General features: G+C 35.1%; 1 pseudogene; it reads right to left on the reverse strand.

Annotated features, from left to right (window-relative positions):
* Positions 1–4713: 4713 nt before the first annotated feature.
* Positions 4714–5800, reverse strand: LOC114892547 (annotated as a pseudogene).
* Between the last annotated feature and the right edge of the window lie 13130 nt (positions 5801–18930).

Genomic DNA, 18930 nt, shown 5'->3' on the forward strand with positions numbered 1-18930 from the left:
AAAGATTTCTCAATAGAAAAAGAAAAGAAAAAGTAGGTAAATTGGAATTCATCACATTTCAAAATGCCCTTCTCTAAAAAACAATGTTAACAAAATGGTATTTATATTATTTAATTATAGTTTCAATTTAAAAATACTGTAGAGTATGTTAATAATTGACATTTTAAAATTTATTTTTTCTATAACAAATTTTTGCTAATATACATATATATTTTGATCTTCATAAAACTCAGGAACAGTTTACCTAGTATGAGCTTAATATTTTGCTTCTATATAGCATCTTCTCTGTGTATTTTCATCTGTGAGTAGTGTGCAGAGTTGATACATTTTGGTCCACAAGGCTAGTTTGTTCTTATCTATACCATTGTGTGAACCAGAAGTTCTTCAGTGTAAGATCTTATACCCTGAAAAATAGAGTACGTGAAGAATTTTAATATCCAAAATGATGGCTTCCAAATTATACCTTGTTTTTGCCCTGCCTACAAAACTTAATTTGGAAGAGTTTCCCCCCGAAATAACGTATCATACTACCAATTCACTCTTATTCCTTGCCTTAATATTGTTTCAGAAAGTTTCATCTGCCAAAAGATGAAAGGTGAAGATGCAGTGATCATCTGGCATCAGCATTTTTGGTTGATTGTAAGATGCATGGGCATGAAGTGGAGAAACACATGTCCAAAGTTCTATTTGGTTCAGGTAGTGTTATTATGGATGTCTGGTAAAAGTGGGGCAGGAAATTTGAAAGTATAGAGTACATTTGACCTAATTTCAGACAGTACAGTTCTTGGATTTTGATCAACCAATTTAGGTAATCTCTGATTTATTTAATTCCTCCCTGATTCTAATGGTAGGAAAATTCTAAGTCTTAGTCTTTGATGCTCCTTCTTGAGTTTATCTCTTATTGTATGTTGTCAATGGGAAGTGTGTGAAAAAAAGCTGAAAAGATCTTTGGATGTATTTGCTGGCCAGACATCATTTTATGCTAGATATTGCGTCACTTTTTACTGTTAAAAGCAAGACATTTATTTAAAATATTTATGCATCTTTGAGTTTAGTATATCATTATCAGTGATAAATCTGAATTCTTTCAAGCTATTCTTGAAATCAAACTTTTCTCTATTTGTTTAAAATGCATCATATACTATTCTGGTCCATGACTTTTCAATTTTATTTTATTTTATTTTATTTATTTATTTATAACTTTTCAGCTTTCTGATGCAATTGTAGAAGGAATCCTCATATGGAAAAGAATCACTATATGGTTTAATAATATTAAAATTACATTATGAAAAGTTTCATACATATGTATTTCTTCTATTAAATTAAATGGGCTTGCAATGGCTAAAACATTCTGAATATATTACTTTAAAGAAATGTCTTGTCTTGCAGGTTTGAGTTAAGTATGTACAAAATTTCTTTGGAATAAATTTGCAAAATAAGTGTCTTTGGCACAGAATTTTGGGTATTGGACCTAATCATAAATTAGTGAATAATGACTATTGTGCCGAAACATTGGTAATACTATTTAGCCCTAATATGTCATGAACATTTTGGCAGGAGACAAGAATGACTGGTTTTGTTGAATCTAGTTTGAATTGATTTTTTACAAAATCTCATCTTGATTTTCTTTTCCTATAATTATTTGTTTAGGTGATTTCACTCAAGTTTATTACAACAAAAAAATTGCATTAACAAAAATAAAATGACTTGTACTTATACAAATCTTGTTTCTTTGAGGAACCAAATGATATTGAAAATGCTTTCAATACTCTTGTTTCACATGATGTTCCATTTTGGATCATTCCTAACAAAGATTAAGTTTATTCAAAATAGACAAAAAGTGAAAACTGTGGTCATGATCTTTTCTGAATCCTAACATTGAGATAAACTGTCTATAAAACTTTGCAGTTTTTTACATCAACATAATTTTCAAAATTGAAAACCCATTCTGAGAATTGCTAGAAATTTCTCAGGTTGACAAATGATGGAGAACAATTAAAGTATAACTGGCCGTGAGATTCATATGCATGGGCTCCATTTGGGGAAAGAAGGGCCTTAGCTGAGAAGGCCAACTGCTGCTTGCAATGCTGCATCTATGCCCTTTTGAAAGAATAACTACAGGGACAATTTCACGTCTTCAGTTTTTATTAGGCTTGGATTCTGACACTGCTCTTCATTCCCAGTCTGGTAGTTTGAAATTATGTTTTATCTTGTGTGTGTGTGTGTGTGTGTGTGTGTGTGTGTGTGTACATACATATATACATATACCTTCTATAAGTATATCTGAGTATAATCATGATGCACTAGAATGGCTAATGATACAATTTGCTCAGGGGATGATTATGATCACTTTCAAGTCTCACACACACAGAACAGACTGCAAGCCACACTTCAGTTTACAAACCTTTAGCCTTGAGTTTGTGCTTCATTTATCAAACTGCTACTCCACCAAATGGTACAGTGGCTCTGACCCAGATAACTAACTATGGTGAAACCACATAGAGCAGGGATGTCTGGATTATGCAAAATCAGCATCCAAAACATTCAGAAGGGAAATAACAACAGCAACAGTACGACGCCAGGCTCTTTTGGCACTAATCAAGTGTCTTGTTCATTGTTGCATTCAATCTGCACAGCAATTCTTTCTGGAGACATCATAGCTATCTGGCTACTGTATTTTACTTAAAGGACTAAATACTACAGAAATCTTATTCAGAAATGTTGAGTATTCTCCAGTTAATATTACCAGGTTAATAACTGCTTTTTCAGTCTTTCTAATCAAGCAAGAAGAGAGATATTTCATCCCTATGTTGCCAAGCTTCTCCCAAGTTCTGATGAGCAACTTGAATTTAAAATAAGTCTCCAAAGCCATGGATGAGGTTATATCATTTTTACAACAGTTGCACTTCCAGCCAGTCAGGGAATATTTTCTTTTTTTTTTTTTTTGACTCCTACATTTTTAATAAATGAAAAGATACAAAACTCAATATTTATTCATATTTACTAGAGCTATGAGTATAATCATTATCAAAAAATTCTAAAATTAAAATTTGTATTCACCTTTTCCCTTACTAATCTTATATTTATCAGTATTCTAACTAAGCAGAGCATGTAATCCCACATTTGTCTCAGGAGTTACTCCAAGCACTAGATATGATTGGATTTTCTGATAATGAAATGTTCACACTTCATGAGGAACAAAGAAGTTCACCATGAGGCCTATCTTCCCTTCTCCTTCTAAGTACTTTCATTTCTCATGGTTACCTCCATACTGGGTAATGGTGGCACCATGAGAGACGCGATAATCCATGTATTCTTGTAATACATACAGAGTTTTATTAAGAATTCCTGGAAAGGGCGACATTATGTTATATACTGTCAGAATACTTAAAAAAAATACCAGTCATTTACTTTTTAAACAAGAGAATCTGATTGAATTAAATGTGGGTTAAACTCAATGGACTCTTTAAATTGAACCTTAGTGATTTTCTCATTTGTACAAGAGTATCAAAATCCAAGGTCTTAACATCATGATAAATTGGCTAGAAACTCATCTTACTAAGAATGCATAAGACCCTGAAAAGGTTGTCCTGTGACACCTGAAACATGTTCACAGCTGATTTATGCCAGAACAGAAGCTATGAAGAACTCTGAAGGATAGTCATTAGCTGTTAAGTGTTCTCATTTCCAGGTAAGTATACTTTTCCATTATGTGCTGCACTTACCAGGTAACATCAGTCTTGTTTGGACAGTCTTTTCTTCATCTTCCTTATTTCTTTATGTTAAGCTGATCAACAAATTTATATAAGCACCCACAGATAACTGTTCTTTATTAGAACACTCATCATATTTAGGCCACTTCCTGAAGACATGTAGAGCAAATCTTAATGCTTTCACTGAGATATTTCCACTATAAATTGTAAAGGAGATAACTTTTTTTCCTACACAGGAAATTACTTAGTATCATCAACAGTATGTATAGATGATATTATACATCAACTATACCTCAATTTAAAAATTTGAAACAAAACAATATGTATGTTCTCAGATTTTCATAAGAGATGAGTAAAGTCCCTTTACTCACCTGCTTCCTAAAAATGACCCTGGACATTTCAGCTTAAGTCTTGAGGTACATATTCTTTTGGGTCTCCTCAATCTTATTCTCATATTTTGAATCTGGTAACAGAAAATAAAACAGGAAATTTATTTTATTTTATTATTATTATTTTTGGCCACACCACATGGCTTTCAGGATCTTAGTTCCCTGATCAGGGATCAAACCTAGGCCTGCAGCAGTGAAAGCATGGAGTGTTAACTACTGGACTGCCAGGGAATTCCCAGGACATTTTTTTTAAAAAAACTGATTTAATCTTTGGTTTAATAACTCCAATGTTCTAGTAATGAAATGGAGAATACCCACTTATATACTAACTCACACATTCCTTCTCAACAGGGAAAATGTACTTGTCTAAAAAGGAACATACTAGTTCATTATTTTTGTTAATAAGGGAAACAGTAGAACATGTCTGAGAGTATCTTTTCAAGAGCTGCACTAGGGATGGAAATCCGATTTAAGCTTTAGAATCTCAAACAACTGAACTGACACTATTGAAAAGCAGAAAAGCAAACAATGCTGACAGAAAATATTCTACATTCTCTCCTGTGGCTTTTATAACCTTTGAAAGGAAACTGGTGCCCACTGGAACTACCGATTTATACTAAAGGAGTATTGGTGCCTTGTGTCTTCTCCCCTGTTGAAAAAGTTCTCAGTAAATGCTTTGACTCCCTCACGACGCTGATGGGACTTTTTTCTCCAGCATGTTTTTTCCTATGTCTGAAAAGATTCGAGCTCTGGCTAAAGGCTTTCCCACATTCATGACATTTGAAGGGTTTCTCCCCAGTGTGGATTCTTTGATGCTGAATCAGGATTGCACTTCGGCTGAAAGCCTTTGCACACACATCACATGTATAAGGTTTCTCTCCACTGTGGATTCTCTGATGTTGATTAAGGGCTGAGCTCTGACTAAAGGCTTTCCCACATTCATCACACTTTTTTTTTCGAGGACGGTTTCCCTGTCTTCTTTCAAACTTTCTATCTTGTTCACAAGTTCCTCTAAATGTGAAACTCTGGGAAACATTCATTTGAAGAGTATTAGAAACTTTGTAATGCAGTTCTTTGCCTGAAGAAGTCTTTTGCCTTGCAGCTGATTTCACATTTATAGTTCTGGTGTCTCTAACATTTTGTCTTAAGGTGTGAAGCTACTTCAATGCCCGCTGCAGTTGCTTTTATGCGGGCTTAAGCTGGTTACGTGGTGTCTCCTAAGTGATTTCACAAGTTGGTAGCTTCTTTGCAAGCATGTCCTCATTTTGTCCAAAAAAGACCTGTTCAGCTGCCCTGTCATGCTCTTTCTCCAGCTCCTCCAGCATCACCATGGTTTCCTCTCCACTCTCTGGTCGGTTCTCTTGAAACCAGGCCTGCAGCTCCTCAGGCAACATGGCCAGGAACTGCTCTAGCACCAGCAACTCCAGGATCTGCTCTTTGCTGTGCACCTCTGGCCTCAGCCACTGACAGCAAAGCTCATGGAGCCGGCTCAGGGCTGCCTGCGGCCCAGGTGACTCCTGGTAGTCAAACTGCCTGAACGGCTGGCGGTAGGTCTCAGCTGTAGTAGCTGCTCCAGTGGCGGCTGGAGACCATATTAGGGGCCTGCCCTCCCTCTTCCACCTTCATTACCAGAATGCAGTCAGGGCCCCCTGAAATTTGTGGAAGGAGTTTTGAAGTCTCTCTCAATTTTGCAGACATTTGGACTGGGAATAGCTCAGGACTGCTAGGCTTTAATCTTCAAGAAGGTGAAACTCTCCTTATGGACATTCCTCCAGCCTAGGAAGGATGACCCCACATTTTGGGGGAGAAGCTGGGGAAGCCAGGGAATATTTTCTTAATGTTACCTCCTATTCACAGCTTAAAACATGAATCAAAAAATCTTACTGTCCTAAAACTATCCAGAGCTATTCAAAATTATTATGAAAGTGAAGTTTATTTTAAATTAATTTTCCTTACCTTTTTATAGCAGCAGAATTTCAAGGACAATTTGCATTACACATTTCAAAATCAAGACATATTAAGATGTCTACTTACTTAGGATGTTTTACATATAAAATTTTGGCAAAAGAGATGGTGGTTAAATGTGTTCAACTCATTTATCCTATGATTTCTTGGAAAGAAGTGACCACAACACTCACAAATTAGTGAGAATTGGGCAGTTTGGCCTAAATCTACACCTGGTACAAAACTGAAAAACATACACATCTGTGTTTATTTAGGATAAGAAAATTATTATTTTAGATGTTCAATTAAATAAAATGTTTATAACTTAACTGTGAATACTTCACAAGAATTAAATTTCCTCAGTTAATAATTTAAAATATTACACTTGCAATTCTACTTTTGTAACTTCTATTAATCATTAATAATCCATTTAATAAAAGATTCTTAATGTTCAGCTCAGAAAATTTAAATATGGCCCATAAACAAGTAGGATAAGAGATAGGAAAATGCATATAAGTTCCCAAGGATAGAATTAAGAACTGTAGCACTTTTAATTAGCATTTGCCTTTTTAGAAATAAGAGAAACATATACTAATGTGTTTCTCACAGGCCTGATCTTTCTTGGTCTATGAAAATCTATCACACTTATAATTCAGTAAAACATTTGTCTGTGTACACTTATATCTTCCCATTAGCTAAAGGAATGACAGGTGAAGATGTCAGTTAAAAGACTTTTATTACTGTAATTAGAATTAATTTTCAGCAATGAAACATTGTACACTCACTAATGTAATTCTATATTGATTTTAGCTATTAGACTTGTTTCTTCTATTACAAGGATTATTTTAACTGTGTTTGGATGAATATACCTAATACAGGGTAACTAGGGTCTCCCAAAATAAATACCAGCAGATTACAAGGCAAAGGTAATATTTTAAATTGAATTTATGTAATGGCACATAACATTTTCTTTATATAATACTTTACCCATGAGCATTCGCTTAAAATTCCTACCATAAATTCTAAAATTACAAATTAGCTTTAAGATTAAAAGGCAGAGATAGAAAATATTTTGCCTAATACAAATTATGGGACAGGAATAAAGTGACCATATTTATGTGCCTTAAATGAAACTTTCAACCACTGGTAGAAAAATCCTCAAGATTATTTTCACCTTCCAATGTACACATTGTTATTTCTAATCACCCAATCTAACTAGTTAGTGGCTCCTCTAACTCAATCATCCCATTTTGTCTACACTCTCCTGCCATATGTTAAACCTGGCCCTCACTGTTTATACAAATACTCAACATTTTTTACTTGCTTAAATCCTAGACAGTTGTATTATGCATGGGTCTCTTTCCTTCCTCAATGATATTTTACATTCCATATAGGCAAGAACCAGACCTTGTATACTGACGGGTTTTACAGTGAAACTGCACGTAAATTTCATTTCTAAAAGCAATATATAAGTGCATTTTTTTGGCTGTGCCACACAACGTGGAGGACCTCAGTTCCCTGACCAGGGATTGAACCCATGCCCCCTGCAGTGGACGCACGGAGTCCTAACCACTGGACAAACAGGGAAGTCCCTAAGTGTACTTTTAAACATCCTCATATCTGCAGTATCAATCAAAATGATGATAACGTTATCCAAGTATAATCATTACATCAATAACCTTCTTAATTCTACTTTTTAATAGTCCCATTGACTGATATACTTTAGTTTTAGCTTAATTCATTCTAAGCGTTGATCCTGAGAGTCAGTGTTATTTTTAGATGACTTGTCGACATTTTTCCTGAATACAAGTGCTGCTTTGCAACAAGAGGCTAAGCTTGTAAGTGCCAGTTTTTTGCTTTAAGAGAGTTCTCTAAAATGAACCTGAGCCTTGTATCAAATCTATGCAAGTGGCTATTTTATATTGAGAAACAACTCATACTATTGTCTAATTTTGCTAGCATTTCTCCTTTTTCAAACTCTTAGTTATATTCAATGGACTATCACATTACTCACAAAGAATAAAATAACAGCATAATGAATATAATGTATTTTTTCTTCAAAGTCAGCAGGATGCTAACATAATAAACTGATTATCTAATTCTGTAAACACAAGCTTATATGGTGAGTTAAGCCACCAATATGTAAACCTGTGTTGTTAGCACAATTAAATATTTGGTGTTTTAGACTGGATGAGATTAAACTTGTCTGGCTGAAGATTCCATTCGCACTTATGCAAACAACAGCATATCATCACCTAATATAACTAGCTTCAACATATTACACTAAAGTGAAGTAAAATTGTATATTTTATGTAGTTTTGTTGATAAATGTTACTTATAAGAAGAAGCTACAGATGAGTATTTCTTAACTTTTTAGATGAATTACAATTTATATAAAATAACTAACCAACTGAAGGATAGGAAATACATAATGGTCAGAGAAAATAAACTTCAACTAAGGAAAAAATTACATATTTAATTAAGGCACTTTCAGCTTAAAATGTACTGAATAATATTTAATCTTATTTCTCATTGTTCATAATCTTTTATGTAAGGATTATGTTTTGTTAATCTTTGATTCTCAACTTTTATCACCTATAACAGTCAGTTGTACTTATTTGCAGATACATGGATATTGTTTAAACTGAACAAAAGTAAAATAGAAATGTCTCTAAAAGTTTCAGAATAGAAAAATAATTTAAAAGTTTACTTATTATCTAAGTTCATTTGTTGAAGTATCTTAAAAATTAAAAAAAAATTTTAATTTATATAAAAGGCACATTAACTTTTCTCAGGACCCAGAATTATCCAAAATATTACTGATAAAAGTTAAATACATTTGAGCTAAATGGTAAATAATATTCTGATATCAATTATTATGAGACACATCCCAAACCTTTCTTAAAGAGGAACAAATTTAAATCATTGGCTGAAGGAATAAAGAGATGACTATTCTTGAACATAACAAAGAAGTTGCTTTTTTGGGCTGTCAACCTCTTAAAGTTAAGAATCTATAATAGTTCAGAGCACTGTAACTCCAAAACATGTAAAAAGACAGGTTTTTAAGTGAAAGAGCTATCAGATATAACCTAGATGTTTTCTGGCAGATCCCAATTTACTAGATGATTAAATGAATATACTCTATCGTCTCTTGACTAATTTAACTTGCAGCCCATAATGAATTAAAACTGTCAGAAATATTTCTGTCTAAAATACACTTTCTTTTTGGACTTCCCTGGCAGTCCAGTGGTTAAGACTCCGCACTTCCACTGCAGGAGGCACGGGTTCAATCCTTGGTCAGGGAAGATCCTGCATGCTGCGCAGCAGGACCAAAAAATAACACAAAAAACCCACTATACTTTCTATTGTCTTTGCTTTGTAATCACTCAAAAAGCTCATAAAATAGTAAAAATAAAAAGATCATTTAAATAATACACTTTCTTTTTATCTTTAAATATAAGTAATATACAGTTATTATAGATAATAATGGATAAGTGAAAAAAGAAGAGGAAAGAAAGAAAGAGGGAGGGAGAAAGGGAGAGAAGAAAGGAGAAAGGAGGAAAAGAAAGGTGGAGAGGAATAGGGGTCCAGGGAGAGAAGAGAAAAGTCACGATAATTTCTACCCTTGAGAGAATGTGTGGACTTTCTAATACATATCCTTCCAGAGGTTATCTGTGTATTATGAGAATGTGCATATTTTTGTGTGGATTAATATATCATAAGCTTTCCCAGGCCTACACACAGCCCTGCATGTGCCTGTGGACTTCTATAATACCAGGAACATGTCAGAGACTTTGTAAAGCCCTTTATGGACATTCTGTTTTTTATTTTATTTTTTTCAAGTTTTTTGGTCAGCCCCTTATAAGCTCCAACTGGTAACACCACCCCAGGCAGCTGTGAGAATAAACGATCCCCCCTGAATGTTTTTGACGAAAGCCCTAGGGTTATGGCTGATCCCATCCAGCAAGTTCTGAGTCAGGTCAAATAAAGGCCGGCCCTGATAATGGAGCTTTCCTGTGAGGTACCAGAAAGGTCAAAAAGTGACAATCGTCTAGGGGTGGTGTTTTTGGAGAGCTCCAAAACATTCTTCACCTGCCCTAGGCTGCTGGTTTTTGGGCTGTTGGTTTTCAAGGCTGCTTCAGAGCTGGGGTAAAAGGGATGAGGTAAAGATGAGAAAAACCCCCACAAAGCTCACTGTTCATAACGAAATTCAGCAGTAGTTCTAGAATAAACATTCTGAGTAAATTGATTTTCGACCATTTTTGCCAATGTTTACACTCCTTTTATAGAGGAGCATGTTTTTGGAGATTCTTACTCAAATCATCCCTGAAATGCTTCCTGTCCCTCAATATATTTTAAGGGTGTGAAGTGGTCCCGACCCCAAAATGTTGGAGAACAGAAGTCATAGATAGATACAGAGATGGTAATTAAATTTGGCTCCAGAATAATCTGAAAGAGTAAATTTGGTGACAGTGACTTTCTCCTCCTTGCAAAATGCTGTGCTCTGTTGAATAGCCAATCTATCCAATAATTCATTAATAACACACATTTTGGGTTATAAATATCTCATTTACTAATTGATCAAATCATATTGTTTTAGTTCAATAACCTGAAAATATCAATGTGTTTGAATTTAAAGAGACTGTTTTTGTTAGGTAAATATAGATACAGGTTTCTCCATTTTGTTCCCACAGCTGTTATTGAGAAAGCATGTCAAAGATAGATGCTTCTCAGGCTCTCCTGGTGGTGCAGTGGCTGAGAGTCCGCCTGCCAATGTAGGGGACATGGGTTCGTGCCCTGGTCTAGAAAGATCTCACATGCTGCGGAGCGGCTGGGCCCATGAGCCATGGCCGCTGAGCCTGCGTGTCCGGAGCCTGTGCCCCGCAATGGGAGAGGCCACAACAGTGAAAAGCCCGCGTACCGCAAAAAAAAAAAAAAAAAGATAGATGGTTCTCTTAAAGTTCTAAAGGATATTTCATTATTTTTTTACATCTTTATAGTCAATGATGACACTCATCTGGTCCTGATACTTATCTTGGGCTTGTTTTATTAATAAATATAAAATTTAAATGATACAGGTATAATTTTTGAAATCATTATTGATATCAGAATGTAGATTGTAAGATAATTGAAAACGCTTGAGTCCTAACATTTCCAATAAGTAACAATCATGCATTTCCAAAATTATTTGCTTAATGCTGAAGGATAGATTTTCTATTTATATATTTGCTTCTGGTTCACAATGAAACAACTTTGAACATTTCAAATATAGAAACACTTTTACTTATTCAATTCTAGTTAAAATTTTGTATTTGTCCAAGTATCCTCTAATTGGTGAGTTCCTCAAAAATAATGACTATGTTTCCTTTTTCTTTCTTTGTGCTCTGATGATATTACTCAGCTGCTCTGATGATATTATTCAATTCTTTTAAAACACTTTTCAATGATCTTTTTCATTTTTATTCATTTTCATTTCTACATACAAATGCATGGTGGAGATTGTACCAACATAATGACTTTCTTCATTCTGCCAGGTGTTGAGGTGGTCAATTAGGACAATAGCCAAACTGAGAATAAAAATCTAAGCTTTATTCTCTCACTAGAGGCCAGAATAGGCACAGCTCCCCAGTCTTTTATTTTTACCCAGGAACCAGCACCTAGAGAGTCAGGTGCATTAGTGCAGCTGGGGGGAGTCATCTTCCCCTTGATAGGCCCTAAAGGAAAGGCTCCTGCCATTTTATGGATCCAGGATAGTGTAGAGAAGGAGAGCAGGGAAGAACTAGGAGTAGAAAACTACCAAGTCCAAGTGGAGAAAAGTGTCAAGTCCCTCCCCCATCCCAGTAAGGAGGTCTCCATGGAGATACCTTAAAAGTGCCTCAGTCAAGGTCCTCTGATGAAAAGATTTTCACAGGAGGTATCTGGACTAGAAATGCAAAGATGTCCGTGAGCATGGCTGGCCTCTGATTCCTTGACTGTGACTCTCTGCAGAGACTGCAGTGCAAGGGCCGGGCACCCAGTCTGGTGTGGGGAGGGTAGCGTCCCTGGGATACCGGCCAGGGAGAGTCCTGCCCTTGTCTGTGGTTGGCCTGAAAGATCACACAATGGGTTTTGATCTGAAGCTGGACTCCTCATGCATAGTAGAGTGTTCATATATGTCTGACTAACTGAAGAGCCTCAAATCAAAATAAAACTCTTACCAGCATGAGAGACACATATAAAATAGTGTATAGCAATGTGGGTAATCTTTAAATCAGGAATGACTATTTAATGCCATAGGGTCATAAGGAGTTCTATTTTTAGTAAGGTTCCTAATGAAGTGATCAGAAAATGTGTTAAGATACATGTGAACAAATGTTTTTTACAGTTTTGTTTAAAATAAAAAGAAATTTAGAAAAATATAATCAGAAACATGGAATATATTTAATATATTTTTATATCATACAGACTATTAATTTTAAAGATAATGATGTAGATGAATATTTACAATGGAAATACATTATATTAAATATGGTATAGATATAGAGTTGATTGGAAAAACATTACAGTGAATGACAGTAGTATTCTTCCAATTTTATACATATTTGACTGTGTGTGTGTGTGTGTGTGTGTGTGTGTGTGTGTGTGTGCCTTTGCAGGAAGGCATAGGAAATATTTAAAGACATGTAGATCAAAGTGTCCTCATTAACTTCTTGAATGAAGATTAAAAGTGATTATTACAGTCTTTTATTATTTTTAAAATTTTGCTTTAATGTATTTTCTGAGAGGAACATGAACCAATTGTCTAATTAGATAAAAATTAAAAAGAATAATTGAGATCAGTTCAGAAATCAGTTGGTCATAAAACACTACAGTGATCTTGTTAACAATTAGTTTTTGACTATAGTAAAAGGTAATGACATTGTTAAAATGTTATAATAACATAATTTAATTATTTTAATCTGTTACTTTATATTCAGTTATTGATTTATAGAAGCTTATTAAAATTTTCTTTCAGGTAGAATTTGAAGGGAGAATATTTCCTTACAATATTGTTGTTTCTAGAAGAACTTGTGAGTGAGTACTTTTGTGTTTGTTTTCTATTGCTATGTAACAAAATACCACACATTTAGCAACTTTAAACAGCACACATTTATTATCTCTGTTTCTGTGGATCAGGAGTGTGTCTGTGTGCTAACTGGGTCTTCAAGCTCACAAGGCTTCATCATGGAGTTGGCCAGGGATGTGATATTATCTGATCTTGATATTTGCTTCTAAAAACTCACTTGTTGTTGGCAGAGTCACTTCAGTTCCCTGAAGTGATAGGGCTTAGCTCCTTGAGGTCACCCGACATTCAGTGCCAGGTAACCATCATCACATAGCCCTTTGTTCTTTGCGACCGCAGGACAGTGTCTCTGCTGCTTTGAGCCTCTGACCTCAAGACCCTCTTTTAGCTGATCAGGTCAGGTCCACTCAAGCTAACCTTCTTCTTAACTTAAAGACGATTACTTAGGGATTTTACTAACATCTTTCAAAATCCCTTCACTTTTGCCATATAACATTACCTAATCAAGGGAATACCACATTCTATTGGTTCAAAGCAAGTTATAGCTACTGCCCACACTCCAAAGGAAGAACCCAATACAAAGGCATGACTCAATGGAGGTCACTCTAAGGTATGTCCATCACAATCAGAAAATGTATATGGTACTTAATGGAGATTCATACAATTCTCAATGAGTATCTATGCTGTCCACATCTGAAATCAACTACGTGATATATTTTATCCATGAGTTTTTGTTAGATTTCTATAAAACCTCTCTGATATTTTAATAGAATCACAATATTCTATGGAGTATTCTTGATATAAACTTTTAAGCAGCTTTAAAGAAGTCTCATTGCAATTTAATGAATTATCTATTTTTATCCATGTATACAAAAGACTTAACTGACTTCAGTGCCAAAAATTAGATGCTTCCTTTAAGTATTTGAAAAGTACTTAAGGAAACTGACATTGAGCTCCAATATGTTTTCATCAAATTGATGTTTAAACATCAATTGGTTTTTTCATTTATAAATAATAAGCTCTGTTAAGTGTTACTTTACCAAATCTAAATTTCAGCTGATGTGCATTAGCAAGAATCATGAAAGTTGGTTTTAGAAAGCTTCATACTGGGGAATTTTACCCATGGAAAAATTGCTTCAAGAGTTAACAGAAGGCTTTTAGTTTAAAGTTTCACCTGAGGCAGAGATGCTTATTTTCTAAAAGTTATTCATTTTCAGAATTTTAGAAGTAACATTTCAAATTCATTCAATTATGAAATGTGTAATTTGTGACTAAGTCCCAAAAATGATTGATAAAAGCACTCCTCAACAATTCATTTTTTCATTATGAAGTGTTTAATTTGTGTCAAGTACTCTATAAAGTACTAGAGACTCAGAGATGAGGACTTCTGTTTCTAATAACTTGGATCAAGTTCTTTATTAGGACCAACTTTTACAAGGAAAACAGTAAAACTGCTGGGTAAATATTTCTGATGATTGGATACATTCAGAAGAGCTTTCAGGCTAATAGGATAGGGCCAAGCCAAATTCTCAGGGAAACTAAAGAAAGTAATGTGTGCATTATACTTGAGCATACAAATATTTTTGTCCTATCAGTCCTGACAAGCCAGCAAATGCAGGCTGTAGTTCAAAGTCTCATGGAGTAAGTGTTAAAAATAGAAATATAATTTAAATCTAGGGTGGGAATTGTATAAGAACCCTCGCCATGTTAAGCTGGGGACTCAAAGGGCTACACCCTTGAGGTAAGGAAAAAATAGATTTAAATTCACTTCCATAATCCCTGATCTCCACAAATCCCAAAGGACTTTTCATGATTTTTGCCTGGCATTGAATTAAACAGGATAAAAAACCCAAAATAATAAAATAATAATACAGTAAGTCCCCTACATACGAACCTACAAGTTGAGCACTTTCAAAGATGTGAATGTGCATTCCATCATCAGGCGTGAGTGAAATTGCAGCTTGCCTTCTGTCTCCTATTGCCGGCGATGCTTCAGCTCTACCATCTCCCACCTCCTCTCCCTCCTCCAGTCAGTAACTCTTCTTGCCTGTTCACTCGATGCCAGCCCCTGTGTGCCAGCTGTTGTACTGCACTACTGTACTTTTCAAGGTACTCTTCTGTAAGATTAAAACTGTTTTCTTTATTTTTTGTGTTTGTTTTTTATGTATTTTTTGTGTAAAAAGTATTATAAACCTATTACAGTACAGCACTATATAGCCAATTGTGTTAGTTGGGTACCTAGGCTAACTTTGTTGGACTTAATGAACAAATTGGACTTATGAACACAATCTCAGAACGGAACTCATTCATATGTAGGGGACTTACTGTAATACCAACTAAAAACAATATTCAGGATAGCCAACACAGTATTAAATGGGAATGAAGCTGGAGGACTGACACTACCTGACTTCAGTTCTTACTGTAAAGCTACAAGGAGTCAAGACAGTGTGGTATTGGTGGAAGAGTAGACAAACAGATCAATGGAAGCGAATAGAGAGCCCAGAAATAGACCCACATAAATATGGTCATGTGATCCTTGACAAAAAAGCAAAGGCCATACACTGGGGCAAAGATTGTCTTTTTAACAAAGTGTGTTTGAGCAACTGGACATCCACATGCAAAAAAAGAATTTAGTCACACATTACACTCTTCACAAAAATTAATTCAAAATGGAAAATGCAAAGCTACAAAACTTCTAGAAGATAATATAAGAATAAACTCAACTGGGTATGGTGATGACTTTTAAAATACAACACCAAAGATAAAATCTATAAAACAAATTGTTGATAAGCTGAGCTTCATTAAAACATAAAAACTTCTGCTCTGTGAAAGGTAGAGAATGAAAAGACAAACCACATACTGGGAGTAAATATTTGCGAAAGATACATCAGATAAAGGATGGTTATCCAAAATATACGAAGAACTCTTAAAACTCAACAGTGAGGGCTTCCCTGGTGGCGCAGTGGTTGAGAGTCCGCCTGCCGATGCAGGGGACATGGGTTCGTGCCCCGGTCCGGGAGGATCCCACATACTGCGGAGCGGCTGGGCCCGTGAGCCATGGCCGCTGAGCCTGCGCGTCCAGAGCCTGTGCTCCGCAACGGGAGAGGCCACAACAGTGAGAGACTCGTGTACCGCAAAAAAAAAAAACTCAACAATGAAAAGAACAAACAACCTGATTTAAAAAGAGTCCCAAGACCTAAACAAACACCTCAACAACAAAGGTATACAGATGGTAAATAAGCATATGAGAAGTTGCCCCATATGATATGTCATCAGGGAAATGAAAATTAAAACAAAAATAAGATGCCACTGCACACCTATTAGAATGGTCAAACTCCAGAACACTGACGACCACAAATGCTGGCAAGGATGTGGAGCAACAGGAACTCTCATTTACTGCTGGTGGGAACGCACAATGGTCTTGGCACTCAGAAAAACAGTTTGGCAGTTCCTTACACAGCTAAACATACTCTAACCATATGATCCAGTAATCACACTCCTTGGTATTTACCCAAAGCAGTTGAAAACTTATGTTTACACAAAAACCTGCACACAGATGTTGATAGGAGCTTTGTTCATAATTGCCAAAACTTGTAAGTAAACAAGATGTCCTTCAGGAGGTGAATGGATAAACTATGGTACATCCAGACAATGGAATATTAGTCAGTACTAAAAAGAAATGAGCTCTCAAGCCATGAAAAGACATGGAGAAACATTAAAGGCATGTTACTAAGTGAAAGAAGCCAATCTGAAAAGGCTACATACTGTTATAATTCCAACTATATGACATTCTGGAAAAGGCAAAACTATGAAAAAAAATTAAAGGATTAGTGGTTGCTGGGGTGAGAGTGGGGGAGAGATGAATAGGTAGAGCACAATGGAGTTTTAGGGAAGTGAAAATACTTTGTATGATATTGTGATGGTGGATATATGTCATTATTTGTCAAAACTCACAGAATGTACAACACCAGGAATGAACCTTAATGTAAACTATGGACTCTGGGTGTTAACAATGTGTCAATGTATGTTTATCTGTTGCAACAAATGTACCATCTGGTGGGGATGTTGATAATGGAGGATGCTATGCATGTGCGGAGGCAGGGGGTATATGGAAAATCTCTGTACCTTCCTTTCAATTTTGATGTGAACCTAAAACTGGATTAAAAAATAAAGTCTTAACAAGTGAAGTTTTAGAAGTCAAAGACCAAATAGAAAAATATATTCAAATTTTACTCAAAGTGATGGCAAAGAAAGCAAGTCAAACAAAGCTTTCATTTTAGGCTATGAAGTAGCTGTAAAGAACATAAAACATGGGGAGTATGATGAACATAAAACAAAAATGTCTGAATAAAATCACACCAAAACAAATACCTATCAATAGGAGAAGAGCTATTTATCAATTGATACCAAGGTCAAAAAAAATGGAGAAAGAGGTCTGTAAAAAGTGGACAAAGAATGTAGGATATTTTCAGAACTTTAAAAAACGAGAAACAAAATTTCATTTTCTAAAGTCCAAATGTGATCTTCTTCTACCCCAAATTAATATTCTTCAAAATCTTCTCTTCTCATCATGTAAAACAAAATGTGAGCTTCTAGCCATGAAGTAGTGAATCTGGGCTGCCTTATATTCATTCTTCTTTTCCTGATAAGACATGCTAACATATTTGCTGATACCAACATACAATTCTGCTTTTGATTGTTTTTCTCCTTCTGCCTGGAATGTCCTTTCCATGTATCATTTAACAGATGGGCATTTAATCATCCTTCACCACTCAGCTCCATGTATAAATCTACTATATTTCTGCTTCATTTATTCATTTATGCATCTTCCTTCTTTAATGGACTATAAACTACCTGATGGCAGGAATTATTTGATTTTATCCATCTCTACATACCCAGAAATTAGCACAAGTGCCTGGCAAAAGAAAGAAGAAAGAAAAGAAGGATGTGATTTTAAAATATGGTCAAGTGTCTGTAGCTTAATTATTGAGTTTTTTTTTTAAAACAACCTGTCTATATACATAGAAGAGAAATAAAATTATTAGCAATTTAATAGCTTTTAAATAATTATATTAAAAGAAGTTAAGGAAGAGCTCAGAAATCAGAGAAGCCTGACACGTGCCAAACACTATTTTATAAAAGTTTTGCAGCCATATTGCTGAAAATTTAAAGTATGGTTATAAGGAAATATACAAAGGTATGCCAAATTCATTAGAAGACAGCAGGGTGTAGCAGATTAGAGAACAGAAGATAAATATCAACAATTCATCATTCAACAGATGAGTAAGGAAAGAAAGAAAACGACCAGGAGACCAAGACATGCTGAAAACCTAGTATGCCGGTTAAAAATGAACGAAAGAACATGAATTTACTGATATTGTCTATTTATGGCATATTCATATGCCATCATTTTTATAGTAACAAAGAATAAAAGAAGGCCATTTTGAAAATTAAGCTATACTAGAAAAGCTGGAACATAAAATTAACAAGAAGTTCAATAAAGAGGAAAATAGAAGGGAGTGGTGCTATTACTGTAGATATTAGTGTGGAGATTGGGAAAGTGAATATTCTTGGCATGCCCTTTCATGGGAAGGGCTAGCAAAATATAAATTCCAAGTGCACGTGATGGGTACTTGACCTTTCTCGTTAGACTTAGAAAGAATAAGGCTGAACAAGCAGTTTCTGTTGTGAGTTGTTCATTATTTATATAGGGTTTCTACCACCAGCACACTGTTGTACTGATGGGCACCATTTCTGTTCTTAGTGAAAATAGGTTAACTACTCAAGTGATAAATCACCTACCTGGCAAGAAAGAAGGCAGGCCACAGATGACCGATGTATT

The sequence above is a fragment of the Monodon monoceros genome, unplaced genomic scaffold (genome assembly GCF_005190385.1).
Source record: "Monodon monoceros isolate NGI ecotype Baffin Bay Population unplaced genomic scaffold, NGI_Narwhal_1 Super_Scaffold_1, whole genome shotgun sequence".
NCBI classification, from domain to species: Eukaryota; Metazoa; Chordata; class Mammalia; order Artiodactyla; family Monodontidae; genus Monodon; species Monodon monoceros.